This window comes from Lissotriton vulgaris, chromosome 3_1 (assembly GCF_964263255.1).
Source record: "Lissotriton vulgaris chromosome 3_1, aLisVul1.2, whole genome shotgun sequence".
NCBI lineage: Eukaryota > Metazoa > Chordata > Amphibia > Caudata > Salamandridae > Lissotriton > Lissotriton vulgaris.
This window is the reverse complement of record NC_141689.1, coordinates 762,799,963-762,820,890: the sequence shown is the minus strand read 5'-3', so window position 1 is coordinate 762,820,890 and position 20,928 is coordinate 762,799,963.

The following is a 20,928-nucleotide window of genomic DNA, read 5'->3' as shown; positions in this document are numbered from 1 at the left end:
TAAACATGGTGTTCCCTCCGCACACTCTGCTATTAGGAGTATAATCACTTCCAGCCTGCTCTCTTGAATCTCATCAGTGTAAAGCATGTGTACGTAGTTGGGATAACATCTGTCATTTGTAACATGTAAAAAGTGGTTGGCAAACGTATCTGTATGCTAATTTGGAGGGACATTAACAGTAGCATACACTGGGTGAACACTATGCTTCAATTTCAACTCCTAAAAACCATACGGTTTAAGTTAGCAGGGACTGAAGATATCTGCGCCACCGAAGGCACTGGGGCAGCGGGGCTTATTTATGAGCCCCTTTCAAAACTTTTGAGCTGCTTTTGCATCACTTTTATTGACGCAGGAGTGGCGTAAACAATGCACCACGTTACGTTGCATTTACAAATTGACACATCTAGAAGGATGCGTCATCATTTAAAGAACCTGCGTCAAGTATAAGTAAGCAGAGTGGGAATTCCCGGCCAGAAATGCCGACACAAATTAGAACCTTTGATGGTTGTCTGGGAGGTGAGAAAAACATGAGAAAATGAGACTCAGCATTTAGATCATACACACCAAATGTGATTGGGAAATTGTCCGTCTTCAATAGGGATCTGGATAAGTCAGTACTGAAGCACAACCTGACAGGCACTACTTAAAAATCATTTTCATGTTTAGTATTTTCAAAGCATATTTCAACACATCATTCTGAAGTTTACATTTTAGTCACATAACATTTGAATAAGCTGCAGGTGTACATACTATCGATTATTTCTGAAATAAGTATCTTAATCATTTTAGGTATTTATTTTGCAGACATTATTTCACTCTGACACATTTTAGAAGTTATGTGGGTATGAAGAGTAGGAAAGTAAAGCAGAGGATCTGCGAACACAGATCAAACATTAGGTGTAAAAAAACAACAACCAAAATGAGTAGAAATTTTCTGGAAAACAATCACACCACCAACGACATGCGGTGGACTGTGATTGAGCAGCTGAATACTGGTAACAACATAACTAGTCGCCTTTTTGAAAAGGAGCAAAGGTGGGTTTATAGACTGAGGACCCACCTTATTGGTCTGAATGATGACATCCCCTGGATCTCTGTCCTAAAGTTACCTTCATTTGCAGTCACAAGTCTAAGTCTAAACACCCAGGTTTAACTGGCTCCCTAGACACTTTGAAACGGTACCCCACGGCTAAATTTTTTTTTTTTTTTTTTTAACATCATTTTTATTGCATCACCAATATTATTGTACAGACAATATAATCAATATTATAATCTCCCTGTGTACAAGAAATGGTACTGTTCATTGCGTTCTTGTTCGGGAGGTCCGCCCCTTCCTCAGGCACGGTTAGCCTCTGTCCATGAGTATTTCTCGTACCACCTTACATTGTCCGACACTAGTGGTACTAAAGTATTGCTGGGTTGCTTTTGTGATTTTCACCCCTCCCCCACCCCATAATTTCGTTCCCCAACAGCCCTCCAATTCCAGCTTCCTTCCCTCCCCCCCCCCCGTGGTCGCGCTGCGCTGAATCATTGTTGTGAGAACGTCTGTTGTGATGTAGGAAGTACATACATTCGCTAAGGTGTGCCCCCCGGTATGGTGACAGGGTCTGCTACATCCAGCTCCTCCTCGCCCTCCTGCTCCTCATCATCTATGTCACGGAGCGCCTGCACCATCATTTCCCACGCAGTTGCCCTCTCCAGTGCCTTCTCGTCATTCGTTCTCCAGGCCATCTGGTACCTCAAGGTGCTCTCACACGCCGCCCACCTCAAGCATTCCCCATACCATCTTTTATACGTGGGCCCCACTCTCGATTTCCAATTCCTCGTTATCTCCCGCTTAGCTAGAATGAGCCCCAAGTCTATAAATTTGCTGGTAGTCTTGTTTCTAGGCGTGTGTGGGAACCAATGGAGGACGCCCACCGCTTTCGTGTACTGGATGTCCCTATCTGTTGCACTGTTGAGGGCCCGCCCAACTTCCTGCCAGTAGTCTCCCAGAGAGGGGCAATCCCATAACATGTGACCCAGGTCCGCTCCAACCGTATTGCATCTGGGGCAAGCAGCGTTTTCTATCCCAAAATATTGTTGTATTTTCCCCGGTGTGAGGTATGCCCTGTGAATGATGTAGAAGTGGATTAACTGAAACCTGGCATTTCTCGAGCTCTTCCGTGCCCGCCTCAGTAGCTGGCCCCAGGTCGTGTCAGGGATCTCTACTTGGAGGTCCAGCTCCCACTTGGCCTTCAGAGCTGTCAGTGGCTGTAAGGCCTCCCTCTGTATCCTGGAGTACAAGCAGGTGAAAGCCTTAAAGGTCCCCGCAGCCATCATCGTGTATTGGCATGCCATGGAGGTGCCCGGCTCCTGCAATCCTTCCCCCCAGTGAGCCTGCATAGCGCCCGTGACCGCTGCGTGCAACAAGTAGTTGCCCCTCGGTAGGTCGAACCGCTCCTGCAATTCCTGAAACGGCAGCAGTACCCCATCCTCATACAGATCGCCCAAAATTTGTATCCCCACCTCCTCCCAACCCAGCAAGCGCGACCAGTCTCCTCCATGTGGGAGGGCCGTAACCATCCTCAACGGGATTTCAGGGGCATACATAAGGCGGACTCCCGCCCGCTTACGGGCCCGGTCCCAGCAGAGTCGGAATGTCTGCTCCTCGACCGTCAAATCTCCTACCCGGAGTTTCTGGTGTAATGTGATGTACGCCAGCACATGTCGCGGGGTGCCTTCTGCTCTCGCGTCCTCAGGGCCTCTATACACTCTCGCGACCTCTTGAGTAAAAATCTGCAGCTGCGCGGCCAGATAGTATCCCTCAAAATCAGGCACCGCCAATCCTCCTTCATCCTTGGGGCGTAGCAGAGTGTCGAGCGCTATGCACCTCCTTCCCGTGCCCCACAAGAACGCTATGACCAGAGATCTCAGGCGCCTAAAAATAGAACTCGGGACCCACACCGGGAGCGTCCTAAAGTAATACAAGAGCCTGGGCAGGGCCACCATTTTGAGCAGGGAGATCCTACCAGCCAGGGATAGCGGCAGGGTAGACCAGAAGTCCATGTTCCCCCGTAGGGCATTAATACAGCGGGTGATGTTACCTTCCAGCAAATCAGCCGGGGTATGATAGACATAGACTCCCAGATAATGCAGACAGCGCGGTTCCCACCGGAGTTCTTGCGCGGTGAGTGGACACGGTTCTCCTGACCTCAGGGGGAATAAGCAGGACTTAGGCCAGTGACCCTCAGGCCCGATAGCCGGCCAAACCGCCCTAGTAACCGCCGTGCCCCCTCTAGCTCGGGGCCCGCGTTAGCCAAAAACATCAGCAGATCATCTGCGTATAAAGAAATGAAATGTGGCCTGCCCCTAAATGATAAACCGGCGTAGTGGCGGCCCAGCCTGGCCTCCACAGCGAAGGGTTCCATCGCCAGGGCAAACAGGAGCGGAGATAGGGAACACCCCTGCCTGGTGCCACGCCTGACCGGGTATTGCCTCGAGATCAGAGCACCCACTCGAACTCTCGCTACCGCATCAGTGTACAGGACCTTGGTCCAGTTTATGTATCCGTCCCCCAGCCCGAAGCGTCGCATCACCTCATACAAGTACCCCCATTCAAGGCTGTCGAAGGCCTTCTCTATGTCAATAGAAAGGACAAATGGAGAGACGGCGCCGGGCCAGTCCGCCCCCATCAGTCTCGTAAGTCTGCGAATATTGTGGGTAGTGTTGCGCGTCGGGATAAAACCGCATTGGTCCTTGTGAACAAGGCCAGTCATGTGCACCAGCAGTCTGTTGGCAAGGATCTTACTCAGGATCTTGTAGTCCGTCGTCAACATGGACAACGGACGGTACGAGGATAAAGCCGCTCCCTCTCTGCCCGGTTTTAAAAGCGGGATCATGAGGGCTTCACACATGGAGCCCGGGAGCCGACCCCTCGATTGCGCTTCATTGTAGACCTCTCGCAGCCGGGGAGCAAGGTACTCCAGATATTTACTATAAAACTCTATCGGGAGTCCGTCGAGTCCCGGGGTCTTATTTCTAGCCATTTGTTTTACTGCACACCCTATCTCTCCGAGCGTAATGGGCCTACCCAGCTCCTCTGCCTCCGAATCTTCCACCCTCGGCAGTTGTAAGCCGTCCAAGAACTCCCCTAGCTCATCTGTCCCCCCTGTTTCACCACTCTCATAGAGACCCTCATAATAAGTCCGAAACTTATTCAGGATCCCGGGTTGGGTATGGCAGGGCTCCTCCCCTGTCTCTTGGATCATCATGATCGGCATACCCCTCCTGACTGGGTTAGCGAGCCACGCCAACATAGACCCCGCCTTATCGCCCTCCACGTGCGCCCTCGTCATGTACGCCTTATGATCAAAGCTGCGCAGCCGTTCCAGTTCCACAGCCAGCCCCTCCCTGGCCCCACTAAGCCCCTCCTGCAACTCAGGGTGATTTGGTCGACCCTTCTCCAGTTCTCTCAACCGCGTTTCAGCCTTATCCAAATCATCCAACAAAGTCTTGCGAGCCCCAGCCGTGTGTCCAATACAGTGCCCTCGCACCACCACCTTAAACGCATCCCACTCTACCGCCCTCGTGGAGGCCGAGCCGTTGTTCTCCTCAAAGTAGCACTCAATGCGTTCTCCCAGGGCCTCCCTGAACAACAAGTCATCCAGGGTGTCGGGTTGCAGGCGCCATGTTGGTACGCAGTTAGCAGTCACCATCCAGTTCAGGGATAGCAACAAAGGGTTGTGGTCCGATATCGTCCGGGCCAAATATTCCGCCCCTCCCACCGCAGAAAGTACGCATGATGAACACAGAAACGCGTCCAGCCTGACGTGTAGATCATGCAGGTGCGAGTGAAAGAAGTAGTCCCTAGTAGTGGGGTGTAACGCCCTCCATGCATCCGTGAGGGCCCAGCTCTCCTGCCACTCCAACCTGCGCTTGGCTACTCTGTGCACTGGGGACGCGCGCAGTGGGGGATGGGACCTATCCAATATCACATCCTCGACCGAGTTGAAATCCCCCCCCAGGAGTACCGGCCCCGCCAAATAACCCGCTAGTTTACCCGAGAGTGTAGACAAAAATGCGGGCAGATCCACATTGGGAGCGTACACACTGCAGAGAGATACCACCCTGCCTTTCAGCCTCCCCTCCACTGCCACATACCTGCCCTCAGGGTCCACCAATGTTTTTGTAACCTGGAAGGGAACCCCCGCCCGTATCCAAATCAGTGCCCCCCTCGCAAAAGCTGAGAACGTCGTATTAAACAGCTGCCCCCTCCAACGCCTCTGCAGTGCAATCCCTTCTTGCTTATTAAGATGTATTTCTTGCAGGAACGCTATGTGAACCCCCCTACGCTTGAGGTATGCTTGAATTTTATGCCTGCGTGTCATGGACTGCATACCCCGCACATTCCAGGACACACATTTCAACGCCCCGGTACTAGCCATTCCCCTTCACACAACCAGACCGAACAATAAAGATCATTGACCTCGCTCGCTCCGCGACCACGGACCAACCCACCCTCCCTCTCCAAACAGGAAGCCAAACCCCCCCAACAACAACGACCCCCCGAGCAACCCCAACTGCTCTCAACACCCACCCCCCCAGGACAGGCCCCCCCGCAACTGGAAGTACCCCCATCCAAACGAACACTCCCAACCACCCCTCAAAGAAAGGCAGTAATGGTCGCAGTCTCCACTGCGATGACCTTAAGGGCCAGTAGGGCGTGGTGCGATGCGAAAGGTTCGTGAAAGCAAATCAACCCCGCACACTCCACCCCACAATCCCCACATCATAGCGCCCCGAAACCTCAAGTAACAGTGTTCCACTGCCATGGGCCCAGCGCACCGGTGTCCAACCAGCGAGTCCACTCCACTAGTCCAGATTAACACGCCTCAAGTATCTCCTCCGAAGTCTGCGGCGTCACGATAGGGCCCCGGGCTCCACCAAATTCCGAAAGTCCCGTCTCCGAGCCCGTGCCCGGGTCCTCCGAGTCCGTGCCCTTCCCGGACTGACTTCTGGTAGTCTTGGATAAGTCCGCCACTGCCTGTAGGGCCGCCTGCCTCTCCGTCTCCGTCTGTGACACCGAAGGTCTGCCGGTCCTCCTGCGGTTCTTCCTGATCCGTTGAGATTTCCTGATCGGTTGTGTCACCTTAGCCTCCTCCTCCCTGGCCTTGGCACCATCCGTTCCCGCTTTATAAGTGTCCCACCAGGCCCAAGCGTCCGCCGAGGACGTGAAGAAGAGTGTCTGTTCATCTACCACCACTCTCAGCTTCGCTGGGAATAACAGGGAGTACTTGATGCCTTCATCACGAAGCTCCCGGTTAAGGGACAGGAAGTTCGCCCTGAGCCTCTGCGTCTCAAACGTATAGCCCGGGAACATAGTGACCCTGTTGTTGTCCACTTGAAAGGGCCCTGCCTCTCTCGCCCTTTGCAAAAGCCAGTCTCTGTCCCGGTAATGGAGCAACTTGAACACCACTGGGCGAGGCGGGAGACCCGGGGCCGGCGGGCGCGCCAGAACCCTATGCGCTCGCTCAAGGGAGAAGAAGGGGGACAGTCCCTCCGGCGCCACCTCCGTTCGCAACCAATTATCGAGATAGCCCACCATATCGTCACCTTCGATTTTTTCCGGCAGGCCTACGAGGCGTACGTTGTTGCGCCTATTCCGGTTTTCCGCGTCCTCGGCCCTCCGTTCCAGCACCTTCAAACGATCCATCACCTCCGTCATCTGCGCCTTCACCGCTGCATGGCTCGGGGCCAATTCCTGAACCGTGATCTCCACGGATTTCACTCTGTCCTTGAGCTTATCATGGTCAGCTTTCAGGAGGCCCAAGCCCGTTGCCACCTGGGCTATGTCCTGCTGCAAGGCGTCTTTTGTGGTGGCGATGGCCTCCAGGATACGGTCCTGCATCCGTTGTAGCGCCGACTGGTCTCGATCCGCTCCTTCCGCGGCTTCTGTATCGGTCGCACCATCTCCCTTCCCTTTCGGCTTCCCCATCTGGGCCGGCACGAGCGGTGACCTCCAAAGCTGTCTCTGCCCCCGCTCCGCACGTCGCCGGGCTTCGCCCTCAGGATGGTCCCCCTGCAGCAGTAGCGGAAAAGGCCCGCCGCGTTCCGCGCCTGGGGCACCGCTCTAGTCTCCGGATCCAAGGCTGCCTCTAGGGAGCAGGGTTTTCGATCGACCGCTAATCCGGCTGGCGCCAGTCGTGCTCAGAGGCCCGGGGCCATCGTCACTGGGTCGTCGCCATGTTGTCGCCGCCACTACCAGGGGTTCGGATCCCAACCACCGCCGGTGGTGCTCTAGAGGTCCACTCCAACACCCCGAGAGGGGCGCGATGCAGCCGCCAACACCACCTATCTGTGGAAGTAGCAGCCCTTAATGTGGCTCCGGGCCAGCGACTCCGTCATCCCTGTGCCTCATGCCACCGCCGCCATTTTAGGTCGATGACTTCACGCCTGAGTTCAGCTTTCAGAGTCAGATATCGGGCTTGGAATGGCCCCGAGTCGTCCGCCGTCGGCGCCGGACCCTCCGTGGTACCTTCCAGCGTCGGATTATACCGATTTCGTCGGGGTTCGATCAGATATTCAGGATATTTTCCGGGATCGGGCGCGGAGCTCCGAGCTCACGCTGCCTACCTCCTCGGCATCCAAGCCATGCCCCCCCGGTACCCCACGGCTAATGCCCCACCATTGCCTTTTTATCCCTATCGTGGAGCAGGGCCTTCACTCATCTACCCTCTCACTGCGATTGCTCACCAGGGTTGATGATCAGTTCCTCTTGGTGTCACCCTTGCAAGTTCATGCAACACAGTGTGTCTGCAATTGCGGCTTTATCTTCACTGGTGGAGCACTCTGTGACTTTCCGCCCTCTGCGACTCGCTGAAATTTTCCCGAGATGAAAATATCCTCATCCCCATAGCCTTTGCTTTTTAGGGCTATTACACATGACTCGCGGGACTCTCCACTCTATTTACACGTGAGTCTACACGTGAGCATCTATTTTTATTAGTTAGCGCGATGCTCAGTACGGTATTAAGTCTCCAACTGTAAAGCTCCGGATTGGGTTTCCGTGGCAACGTCTACATGACGCGGGCCACGTGACTATCCACGTCACTCCTTGACCCCCGCTCTGATAGGCCGACTCCCTTGGCCCAGCCTCCGCTTCTGCGAACCACGACCCCGGAAGCCACAAGCCCTTCATTCACATATAACCAGCTCCTCCGACCCCGCTCTCCATCGTCGGGGTCCGGTAAGAGGGTTCTGACAGGTACACAGCGGGTGCCTAGCGTCAAGGGCGTAAGTTCATTACGAAACCTGTGTGCCTTTCATCGTGGCGGCATTTTACTGAGCTAAGTACCGATCTCTATGTGTGTCAGTATATCTGACTCTTTGCCTGTTTTTTGTGTTTTTCTCCTTTATGAAGGGTGTGCCAAATACGCTTTCACCCCCCTCCCGTGACCCATGGTGTCCCCTCTTGACACCTTCAAAGTGAGACATTTTTACTTTGTATACATAGCGATTGCCTTGCAATATGTGATCCATTGATCGCTATCAGGAAATTGATTTCCTTGTTAAATACTCATTTTTAACATATCATTTATTTCACTCTTAGCACCGCACACCTCCCAGTAATTAGTCCGTATTATGCTGGGGACTAAGGTGGTGTTAAACGTCCAGTTATGGCGCCGCTCACAGTCCTCCCACCGTGTATGGAGCACCATAGACCTTCTAGTGTGATTAAGACCAATCACTAATTGTGTGTCTTGTTTACATGTATGTCTTCGTCGTTTTCTTTAACAGGTGCAGAAACCTAATGTCTAGAAGCCTCCTAAACCAGGAGTTACAAGGAAGATATTTTTCTTCCCTTTTGCACTTTTTTTCACCTTTTTCACTTTCACGCCCCTAGGTAAGGGTGGGCCTTAGCGCGTCCATTTAATTCTTCAAAATACATGATTGCATGCATAGGTAACTATCATTTGTTTCTCTCTTTTTTACGTTTTCAAATTTACATGTTTCAGAACACTTCTGCATGCTTTACGATGCAGTATGAAATCTCGTTTTTCAACTTAGCCACTTTTTCATGTTTTCATCTAAAATATTATTGTAATTCACTTTTGATAGTGAGAATTGATAGAGGTAAACATCATTTAACTTCTACACTCTATCATTATATAATATTTTAAGTGGCTGTGACGGGAATGACTTACATTTGAAGGAAATGTCAACATGAGTCCATGTCTAAGCACCAACATGCTTCAGAAATGCATTGGATTTTTCCTCTTTATTTGACTTTTATTATAGTACAGTACAATGGGAGAATGAAAAGTACTGAAAAAAAGAACAAAATAAAGTAACTCTCTGTGAATACATAGAAGGTCCACATTGCACTCAGTAGTCTCATAAAGGTCAAGGAACATATCAGCCCTCCAGACAGGGCATGTTCATGTCAAAATGTACAAATCAATATAGCAAATATTTATAACAATGTCAGAGGAAGAGTCTTTATGTCCTCGGAGTGTTAAATAAGAGCTGAGTGAACGCGTGTCGATTCACCAAAATGCCAGGGGTAGCGGAAGTACATCTCATTTTGTGTCCCCAATGGCATCACAGGAAGTGATGTCATATGACTTTTGACATGCTTTTACCCTTCCCCCAGCTGTTTGTGATCTAATTTTTTTATTATCTGTCACGTCTTTCTCACCTGTTGCTGACTCTTGTTCAATCCTCCTGTCTATCTTAACTGTGTCTTTCTCACTGATCTCCTTATAATATGTTTTCCCCTCTCTCACCTAAGTTTCTCACCTGTTCTGTCTCTTTTTGCAGTCTATTTCACCTTTCTCCCTCCCCTTACCTATCCCTTTTAACCTGTCTATTTCAGTTTGTTATTTGCATCTGCTTCATTCCTCTTTGTCTCTCTCAAACATACATCTGTCTGTGTTTGTCTCTTCATTGCGTACCCATCTCTCGGTGGTGTCCTCTTCCTTTCTTTATTTCACCCTTCTTTTGCCTCAAAGCCATTTTTATCTTTACCTCCTCTCCCTCTTTCTCTCTCCTTCCCTCTCCTGTATTTGTTTTTTACTTTCTCCACAAGCTCAGGAGCAGCGGGAGGCACAGAGACAATCCACAACACCGGGAATAATAATTATTATTTTCCAAAATAGCTACTGTCATTTGAGGACAGAGGGTCAGACAGACAGTGCTGAGGGTCATAGAAGACAAGCCAGGGGTCGCAGCTGTGACCCCCAGCAACCCCTAAATGACATCCATGGCTGATCATGCTCCAAATATGTTTGAGGTGAGATGCTGCCGGCATCAAAGCCCAGTACTCATCCAGTCTTTCTCGACCATATGCTGCATCTTTCAGCCAATCATCACAGCTGACCAGCACTAGCAGGGACCTTCACGTATCCGAGGAGGCCGGTAAGTGGAGTTCAGGTTGCTGCGCTCTCTTATAGCGAGTCTATACCAGCAATAATTGCATCCTAGTATACAGCCAGTCTGGTGTATCCCCATACAAGGTGTGAAATGTCATCTCCTTCCATCCCACAATGCTCGCACCATTCCCCCGCGCAAGCCCTATCTTCTGCAAACCCATGAGTGTGCCATGAGTGCGATGTAAGAATGTTATCTGTATTAGTCTCAGTTTATAATTGGATGACTGACAGCATGCTACCCAGCGAGTAGCAGCACCTCTTTTTACCCTCCTTGAGATCATCGCCCAGATCCCCCTTCCAACTCAGCAGCACCCTGGGTGAGATCACAGGTGCCGTCGCTTGCACAGTGGAGTACAGTCGAGTAATGAGCCACTTGGGGGATGAGTGACAACACAGTCCAGCTACTGTAGCACCCCAGGTCCGCTTGGAAATCAACTGTGTGTGGCCCTACAAATGTTGTTCAATCTGTAATATAGGAGTATATCTAATGTCATACAGTGGATGTGTTCCTGTAGGTCTTGAATGGATATGAATTCACCTGTGGAGTAAAAGTCACCCAAGGTTTACATGCCCATCCTATACAGCTTGTGTTTGGCGGCCGCCGCTTTACTTGAGGCCAGAGCTGGGTTATCACCAAGCAGGAGGTCTGCCGAGTATAGGCAATCCAGGCGGGCTCTCCTAGGGAGGCAGTGCCATGCCCACATCCAGGAAATGGACTGAATCAATCTCCACACATGGGTGCTCCAACTTGGTGCAAATCACTGTGTGCAAGTGATATTGTAAGGGTATTGTTCACCTCTATCTCAGTATGGGGAAGGAACTGGACTGGGTGTATATAATAGATGTCATAGTGGGCTTGTGCCCACTAATAGTAGAGCTCTATATCCCGGGGGGGGGGAATAGTACTCCTTGTTCAAAAGGTAAAGTCAACAGTTTCCAGGAGAGTTGTGGCTGAGGACCTGCCCAAGTCAGCTGAACCAGTAGTAAACATATCCTTGCAAGCAATGCTCTAGTAAGTGCAATAGGCTTGTTTACAAACAAGTACTGAAGCTTAGGCAGTACCACCATTTTAGCAATACCATCCGCCAAGCAATAGATAGCGGTAGTCGAGTCCACACCGGGTCCCACTCATCTAGCCATTCAAAACACCTTCCATAATTCTCCAGCCATATCTGAGTAATGTCACTACGGATATGGATCCCAAGGTAGTGTGGATTACTGTCCAACCACTCAAAGGGGTAGTCAGTAGAGAAATATTATATAAAGGGTACTCCCAAGTTTACTTGTTAGGTCTAGAGGAGGAGAAATAAACAGCAAATATATATACAAAACCTCTATACTGACCTATAAATCTTTCAAAGTAGAAATAATCTAAACATTTCACAGAGATGCAACTTTGATAGGAAGTATTCACATAAACATATTGTTGTTTAGTTTTTTTTTTTTTTTCATTTTCATAATTAACGAGAAAGAAATTTTTTCACAATTTTTAGTTTTTTTATATCATAAAGCAAGAAAAGTTATTTGATTGAAAAATGGATAGACAATATTTATAGTGACAAATTCAAAAATGTCAAAAAATGTCTTTCTCGTTAATTATGAAAATAAAAATAAATGAAAAGCTAAAGAACAATTCAATGGAGGGGGAAAATAGTTGACTTTGGCGAGTTAATAATTTTTTATTTTTTAATTAATAATCTTTTTTCGGTATGTAAAAATACCATAAAAGTAGCAATTTATCCAAAACATGTTACAGGTACCGATATGAAAAGAATTAGTAATTCATCAGTCTAAAATCCTCATAATACACTTTCAATACATAGGTTAAAAGAGAATACACTAACGGTGGGCGGCCAGCTACGCTCCGTGCACGGAGTGTGCGTAGTGCCGCCTACTCCGCATTTTGCGGAGCTGGCGGAGCCAGGCGGCACTACGCACGCTCCGCAGACGGAGCGTAGCTGGCCGCCACCCGCCTCCCTCCCGCCCTCCCTAAATACTTTGAAATAAAGGAATAAAATATTCTAAAAAGCACTTACCTTGCCGCCGCTGCCCGCCGCGTCCCCGGGGCTCACTATCTTCCGTCTTCTGTCCGCTTTACTAATGCGCATGCGCGGGCGGCCGCGCATGCGCATTTTCACGAGAAAATGCGCATGCGCGGCCGCCCGCGCATGCGCATTAGTAAAGAAGACGGAAGATAGCGAGCCCCGGGGACGCGGCGGGCAGCGGCGGCAAGGTAAGTGCTTTTTAAATTATTTTATTCCTTTATTTCAAAGTATTTAGGGAGGGCGGGAGGGAGGCGGGTGGCGGGGCTGGCGGCCAGTGGTGTTTGCGGAGTGGGGCTACGCGGAGTGCGGAGGTGGGCGTAGTTTCTCGCCCACTTCGCGTAGCTCCGCGAAGCCCCACTCCGCGAACTCCGCCCAGGGTTAGAATACACATTACATGAAACCTGTCCCTCGTCAGTCTAATTCATCTACAAACATGGAAAACATTTTTAAGAGACTATAAGGATAGTAATGAGAAATCTAAAAACTTCTGCTACCCCTTGTGTTCCTTAGTCTAAATGCAACATTAGTGGTACAAAAAAGTTTAAAAGCATCTGGGGCCAATTTTAAAAATAACTTGGCCACCCGCGTCTGTTTAAATCTGGCTTTCAATCTGGCTTTCTTTAAAATTCCCTTCAGGAAAAGACTCCTGGGATTTGAATAAAATGGGCATAATAAAATGAAATGGAGGGTGTCCTGAGGAGATCTATGTTTGCAGCCACAGGGCCCCTTCATCTCTATAGACGGTGTGAACCCTGCCAGTTCTGCTAAAACATGATGTAGAAGATTCAGCCTGAACTGAGTCACTAAGAATCTATCATGTGCACTGCTTAAACAAGACAGGTATGGTTCAATGCCCTGGGCAGACTTAATCACTAGGTGTACTCTAACCGATGGCTTGGCTAACTCTGTGTCTTCCCGGAGTATTGAGACATGTTTAAAGATCCGATCCTAACCAGAGCCTTTTCTTGCATACTCACTTTGGAAAGATTGGTGAATAGATCTGTGGATCCAATTTTCTCAAAAGACTTCTTCACATATTTGAGCAAGAGAAGTTTTAACCCCTGATCAAGGGAAAGACAGTCTTTTATAACCTGCCTGCTAAAAGCCGCCTCCACTTTTGCCCTGATCTTTATCCAATAAACTAAGGGTTTGATTGCCATCCTATCCTTGATGTAACAAACACCCAATTCCTCATGAACAATATGAGCTGGCGTGCTCTGGGGTAATTTTAGCAGGCGCCGAAAATACATATTCTCTTCAGTTTGTAGTTGGGTAGTCTCAATAAATCCACACACCTCACTTCCGTACAGCACTTTAGCACAGCACATGGAGCTGTATAGTCTAAGGATCTGCTTTGGGGACTAATGTCCTAACCTATGTGCAAAATTCATTATGAACCCGGTGCATCTAGTCATAGCTCGGCGCTTCTCTTCTATTAAATATTTAAAATGTAATCGGCCATCAAATAAAATCCCCATATACGAAAAAGGAGTGTTCCTTTCCTAGATGATGGGATCCAATTGTGTAATTATAGGATTTACCTGTTTTTTTCCCCACTTCCATTACATACAATTTTGCAAGGTTGGGGGATAAGTCTAGATTCTTCACAAACGACACAAAACCTTTGATTAGGAGCTGCAAGCCTTTAGGGGTGCGGGCAAGAAGTACCGCATCATCTGCATAAAGCAGAACGGGGCTCCCCCGAGTTCCGATCCATCTGTAAAGTGCTTAAAACATTGTCCAAACCATTTATATGGAGTGTAAACAAAAAGGAAGCTAATATGCAACCCTGTCGGACACCACTAGAGCACATAAAGGTTCTGTTATTTTTCCCTCCTGACTGTATCTGACCACAGCCGTGGTATTCAGATGCAGGGATTTTAAAATGTTAATGAACCGAGCCCACCCATAATAACCCATAATTTCCCTCAATTGACTCTATCAAAGGCTGCAGTCAGGTCTATAACTGCCAGATACATCGTCCCTTGGCTGACTATTGTATATTTGGCCAAAATAAGGTACAGGATAAGGCATTGGTCCGTGGTAGATTTTCCAGGCCTGAAGGCAAATTGGATGTCAGTTATGACCCGATGCTCCTCTGCCCAGTCAGTCAGCCGGTTCAAGACCACCCACCCTAGTACCTTCGCTGACACATCAATGAGGGAAATCGGATGGTATCATTGTGGGCTATCCTTATTTCCTTTTTTAAAAATGGAGACAATCGTGGCTGTGGTCCAGGATGCTGGTATTACCGTGTCCACCACTGCATTTATGACCCTAGTCAGGATTGGCGACCAAAGATCCACCTTAATTAGAATAAGATTGGGTGGAATCCCATCTGGACGTGTAGCCTTATTCCTGGTTAGGCCTTCAATTCCTATTATTACCTCACCCAGTGAAAATTTTATTGGGGATATTGCCTGCTCCCAATGCTGCTCCTGTAACTGGTCCATGTTTGAGTGGTGGTTATAAAGCCCTTGAAAGTACTCATGCCATTGCTCCAGCAGAACGTTATTACTCAATCCCGGTTGGTCGGCATCTTGAAATCTGCCGAGTATAGGCAATCCAGGCGGGCTCTCCTAGGGAGGCAGTGCCATGCCCACCTCCAGGAAATGGACTGAATCAATCTCCACACATGGGTGCTCCAACTTGGTGCAAATCACTGTGTGCAAGTGATATTGTAAGGGTATTGTTCACCTCTATCTCAGTATGGGGAAGGAACTGGACTGGGTGTATATAATAGATGTCATAGTGGGCTTGTGCCCACTAATAGTAGAGCTCTATATCCCAGGGGGGGGAATAGTACTCCTTGTTCAAAAGGTAAAGTCAACAGTTTCCAGGAGAGTTGTGGCTGAGGACCTGCCCAAGTCAGCTGAACCAGTAGTAAACATATCCTTGCAAGCAATGCTCTAGTAAGTGCAATAGGCTTGTTTACAAACAAGTACTGCAGCTTAGGCAGTACCACCATTTTAGCAATACCATCCGCCAAGCAATAGATAGCGGTAGTCGAGTCCACACCGGGTCCCACTCATCTAGCCATTCAAAACACCTTCCATAATTCTCCAGCCATATCTGAGTAATGTCACTACGGATATGGATCCCAAGGTAGTGTGGATTACTGTCCAACCACTCAAAGGGGTAGTCAGTAGGGAAATATTATATAAAGGGTACTCCCAAGTTTACTTGTTAGGTCTAGAGGGGGAGAAATAAACAGCAAATATATATACAAAACCTCTATACTGACCTATAAATCTTTCAAAGTAGAAATAATCTAAACATTTCACAGAGATGCAACTTTGATAGGAAGTATTCACATAAACATAATGTTGTTTAGTTTTTTTTTATTTTCATTTTCATAATTAACGAGAAAGAAATTTTTTGACAATTTTTAGTTTTTTGATATCATAAAGCAAGAAAAGTTATTTGATTGAAAAATGGATAGACAATATTTATAGTGACAAATTCAAAAATGTCAAAAAATGTCTTTCTCGTTAATTATGAAAATAAAAATAAATGAAAAGCTAAAGAACAATTCAATGGAGGGGGAAAATAGTTGACTTTGGCGAGTTAATAATTTTTTATTTTTTAATTAATAATCTTTTTTCGGTATGTAAAAATACCATAAAAGTAGCAATTTATCCAAAACATGTTACAGGTACCGATATGAAAAGAATTAGTAATTCATCAGTCTAAAATCCTCATAATACACTTTCAATACATAGGTTAAAAGAGAATACACTAACGGTGGGCGGCCAGCTACGCTCCGTGCACGGAGTGTGCGTAGTGCCGCCTACTCCGCATTTTGCGGAGCTGGCGGAGCCAGGCGGCACTACGCACGCTCCGCAGACGGAGCGTAGCTGGCCGCCACCCGCCTCCCTCCCGCCCTCCCTAAATACTTTGAAATAAAGGAATAAAATATTCTAAAAAGCACTTACCTTGCCGCCGCTGCCCGCCGCGTCCCCGGGGCTCACTATCTTCCGTCTTCCGTCCGCTTTACTAATGCGCATGCGTGGGCAGCCGCGCATGCGCATTTTCACGAGAAAATGCGCATGCGCGGCCGCCCGCGCATGCGCATTAGTAAAGAAGACGGAAGATAGCGAGCCCCGGGGACGCGGCGGGCAGCGGCGGCAAGGTAAGTGCTTTTTAAATTATTTTATTCCTTTATTTCAAAGTATTTAGGGAGGGCGGGAGGGAGGCGGGTGGCGGGGCTGGCGGCCAGTGGTGTTTGCGGAGTGGGGCTACGCGGAGTGCGGAGGTGGGCGTAGTTTCTCGCCCACTTCGCGTAGCTCCGCGAAGCCCCACTCCGCGAACTCCGCCCAGGGTTAGAATACACATTACATGAAACCTGTCCCTCGTCAGTCTAATTCATCTACAAACATGGAAAACATTTTTAAGAGACTATAAGGATAGTAATGAGAAATCTAAAAACTTCTGCTACCCCTTGTGTTCCTTAGTCTAAATGCAACATTAGTGGTACAAAAAAGTTTAAAAGCATCTGGGGCCAATTTTAAAAATAACTTGGCCACCCGCGTCTGTTTAAATCTGGCTTTCAATCTGGCTTTCTTTAAAATTCCCTTCAGGAAAAGACTCCTGGGATTTGAATAAAATGGGCATAATAAAATGAAATGGAGGGTGTCCTGAGGAGATCTATGTTTGCAGCCACAGGGCCCCTTCATCTCTATAGACGGTGTGAACCCTGCCAGTTCTGCTAAAACATGATGTAGAAGATTCAGCCTGAACCGAGTCACTAAGAATCTATCATGTGCACTGCTTAAACAAGACAGGTATGGTTCAATGCCCTGGGCAGACTTAATCACTAGGTGTACTCTAACCGATGGCTTGGCTAACTCTGTGTCTCCCCGGAGTATTGAGACATGTTTAAAGATCCGATCCTAACCAGAGCCTTTTCTTGCATACTCACTTTGGATAGATTGGTGAATAGATCTGTGGATCCAATTTTCTCAAAAGACTTCTTCACATATTTGAGCAAGAGAAGTTTTAACCCCTGATCAAGGGAAAGACAGTCTTTTATAACCTGCCTGCTAAAAGCCGCCTCCACTTTTGCCCTGATCTTTATCCAATAAACTAAGGGTTTGATTGCCATCCTATCCTTGATGTAACAAACACCCAATTCCTCATGAACAATATGAGCTGGCGTGCTCTGGGGTAATTTTAGCAGGCGCCGAAAATACATATTCTCTTCAGTTTGTAGTTGGGTAGTCTCAATAAATCCACACACCTCACTTCCGTACAGCACTTTAGCACAGCACATGGAGCTGTATAGTCTAAGGATCTGCTTTGGGGACTAATGTCCTAACCTATGTGCAAAATTCATTATGAACCCGGTGCATCTAGTCATAGCTCGGCGCTTCTCTTCTATTAAATATTTAAAATGTAATCGGCCATCAAATAAAATCCCCATATACGAAAAAGGAGTGTTCCTTTCCTAGATGATGGGATCCAATTGTGTAATTATAGGATTTACCTGTTTTTTTCCCCACTTCCATTACATACAATTTTGCAAGGTTGGGGGATAAGTCTAGATTCTTCACAAACGACACAAAACCTTTGATTAGGAGCTGCAAGCCTTTAGGGGTGCGGGCAAGAAGTACCGCATCATCTGCATAAAGCAGAACGGGGCTCCCCCGAGTTCCGATCCATCTGTAAAGTGCTTAAAACATTGTCCAAACCATTTATATGGAGTGTAAACAAAAAGGAAGCTAATATGCAACCCTGTCGGACCCCACTAGAGCACATAAAGGTTCTGTTATTTTTCCCTCCTGACTGTATCTGACCACAGCCGTGGTATTCAGATGCAGGGATTTTAAAATGTTAATGAACCGAGCCCACCCATAATAACCCATAATTTCCCTCAATTGACTCTATCAAAGGCTGCAGTCAGGTCTATAACTGCCAGATACATCGTCCCTTGGCTGACTATTGTATATTTGGCCAAAATAAGGTACAGGATAAGGCATTGGTCCGTGGTAGATTTTCCAGGCCTGAAGGCAAATTGGATGTCAGTTATGACCCGATGCTCCTCTGCCCAGTCAGTCAGCCGGTTCAAGACCACCCACCCTAGTACCTTCGCTGACACATCAATGAGGGAAATCGGATGGTATCATTGTGGGCTATCCTTATTTCCTTTTTTAAAAATGGAGACAATCGTGGCTGTGGTCCAGGATGCTGGTATTACCGTGTCCACCACTGCATTTATGACCCTAGTCAGGATTGGCGACCAAAGATCCACCTTAATTAGAATAAGATTGGGTGGAATCCCATCTGGACGTGTAGCCTTATTCCTGGTTAGGCCTTCAATTCCTATTATTACCTCACCCAGTGAAAATTTTATTGGGGATATTGCCTGCTCCCAATGCTGCTCCTGTAACTGGTCCATGTTTGAGTGGTGGTTATAAAGCCCTTGAAAGTACTCATGCCATTGCTCCAGCAGAACGTTATTACTCAATTCCGGTTGGTCGGCATCTTGAAAACAGGGATTGTTTATGACTCTCCAGAAGGCGGTAGAGTCCTTTAATGCCACCGCCTCTGTTAGGTCTTCCCAAGCATGTTTTTGTAATTGACTTTTACCCCCTTTGACTGCCAGCTTGTCATTTTTCCGGCACAGGATCACCCGGTCCCCATCTCTTGGGGAGGTCTTTAAGGCATCTTTCAGTTCTCTTAGGGCACGTGAGCATCGTGGGTCAAACCATCTTGGCTTGTCCATTTTTATCTTGTGAGCTGGGGCTCTCAACAAGCTATCAACTATTTGGGCAACATCCTTAAAGGTATCAACTAATTCTGCCCCTTCCACTTCTGGGTCTAAACACCTCTGAATAACATGTTTACCTTCTTTTAAGAGAGATTCATGAAAGGCCTCACCATTGATACACAAAGATACATTCAGATATACAAAGAAATATCCATAGTGGATGTGACTTCTTCTGCCCAAAATGATTCGGTGGAATCTTGTGACAAAATTGCCCAGTACTTTTCAGGTAAAATCACTAAAATCTATACCAGCTTTTCCAATCATATAAAGTCGGCCACGGAATTCACTGAAAATGACAGTCTTATAAATACACCAGAGTGCCTAAAATCTTTTGAAGTACCCCCTTACGAAGTCCTGTCTAAATTGTGCAATAAAATCAAATCAGGATCTCCTCGAGACCCGGCGCCTCCTAAAATTCTAGCTGAAGCCTTCCCCGCATTAGAACCTCACTTCAGACATCTACTCCAGATCTCCTTTTCCACAGCTTGCTTGCCGGCGGAATGGAAACAGGCAGTAGTGTTATCGATCAAAAAAAAGCCGAACATTAGTCAAGACATAATGGAAAACCTTCGCCCAATATCCTTGCTACCTTACGTTGCAAAGCTTGCCGAGAAAATTGCTAACATTCAACTTATGGAACACCTAGAAGCCCACAATGTTTTTCATAATTCCCAGTCGGGTTTCAGATCTAATTTCTCCACTGAGACAGCTCTCCTGAGGGCCACTGAAACCTTACGAGAAGGAGCAGACGAGGGCAAGAGCATGGCCCTCATCATGCTGGATCTCAGTGCCGCGTTTGACACTGTAGCACACTCCATCTTGCTACAGTGTCTAAACAGAGCCGGAGTTACTAATAAGGCACTGGGATGGCTGAAAGCCTTTCTGATCAACAGGAGCTTTCAAGTCCAAAGAGGGACTTTCCTCTCAGACAGCGTGTTGCTTGAACAGGGGGTACCTCAGGGCTCGGCCCTGAGTCCCACCCTGTTTAATCTATACATGGCCCCCCTGGCAGAGGTGGTGCAATCGTTCGGCGTAGAGCTTGTCTCTTACGCCGACGATACGCAACTTCTTATATCTCTGACTCAAGCCCCTTCCATGGAGGCTGATAACTTCAATGCTTTCATGAGTAAGCTTGCCACTTGGATGACAGAGCACTGTCTAAAATTAAACGGAACTAAAATGGAGGTCCTTATGATTGGAGGCAATGAGGCCAAATGGACAAAAGAATGGTGGCCCAGCTGCTTGGGTCCTTTGCCCCCTCCTAACCGGGAAGCGAAGAATCTAGGCGTCTAGGTTGACAACAAGTTGTCTTTTGATAGCCACATAAAGAAAACTGTAGGCAAATGCTTTGGAGTGATAAAAACGCTCAATCGCACCCTTGACCTGCTGCCTCTCAACTCCAAACGTACCATGACGCAGGCACTAATAACTTCCCGTATTGATTACGGGAATGTACTGCTCCTGGGTACATCGGCGAAAAACATCAAGAAACTACAGGTTCTACAAAATTCTGCAGCGCGCCTAGTGTTAAGGCTTCCCCGTAGAGCCCCCTCGCGACCCTCTCTGGCATCTCTTCATTGGCTACCTATTAGTAAGAGGATTGTTTTTAAAGCTCTGCTATGGTGCCATAGGATAATCCACCACAGAGCACCGGCCTATATGTCGGATCTGGCATCCTTGTACGAACCTAACAGATCCCTCA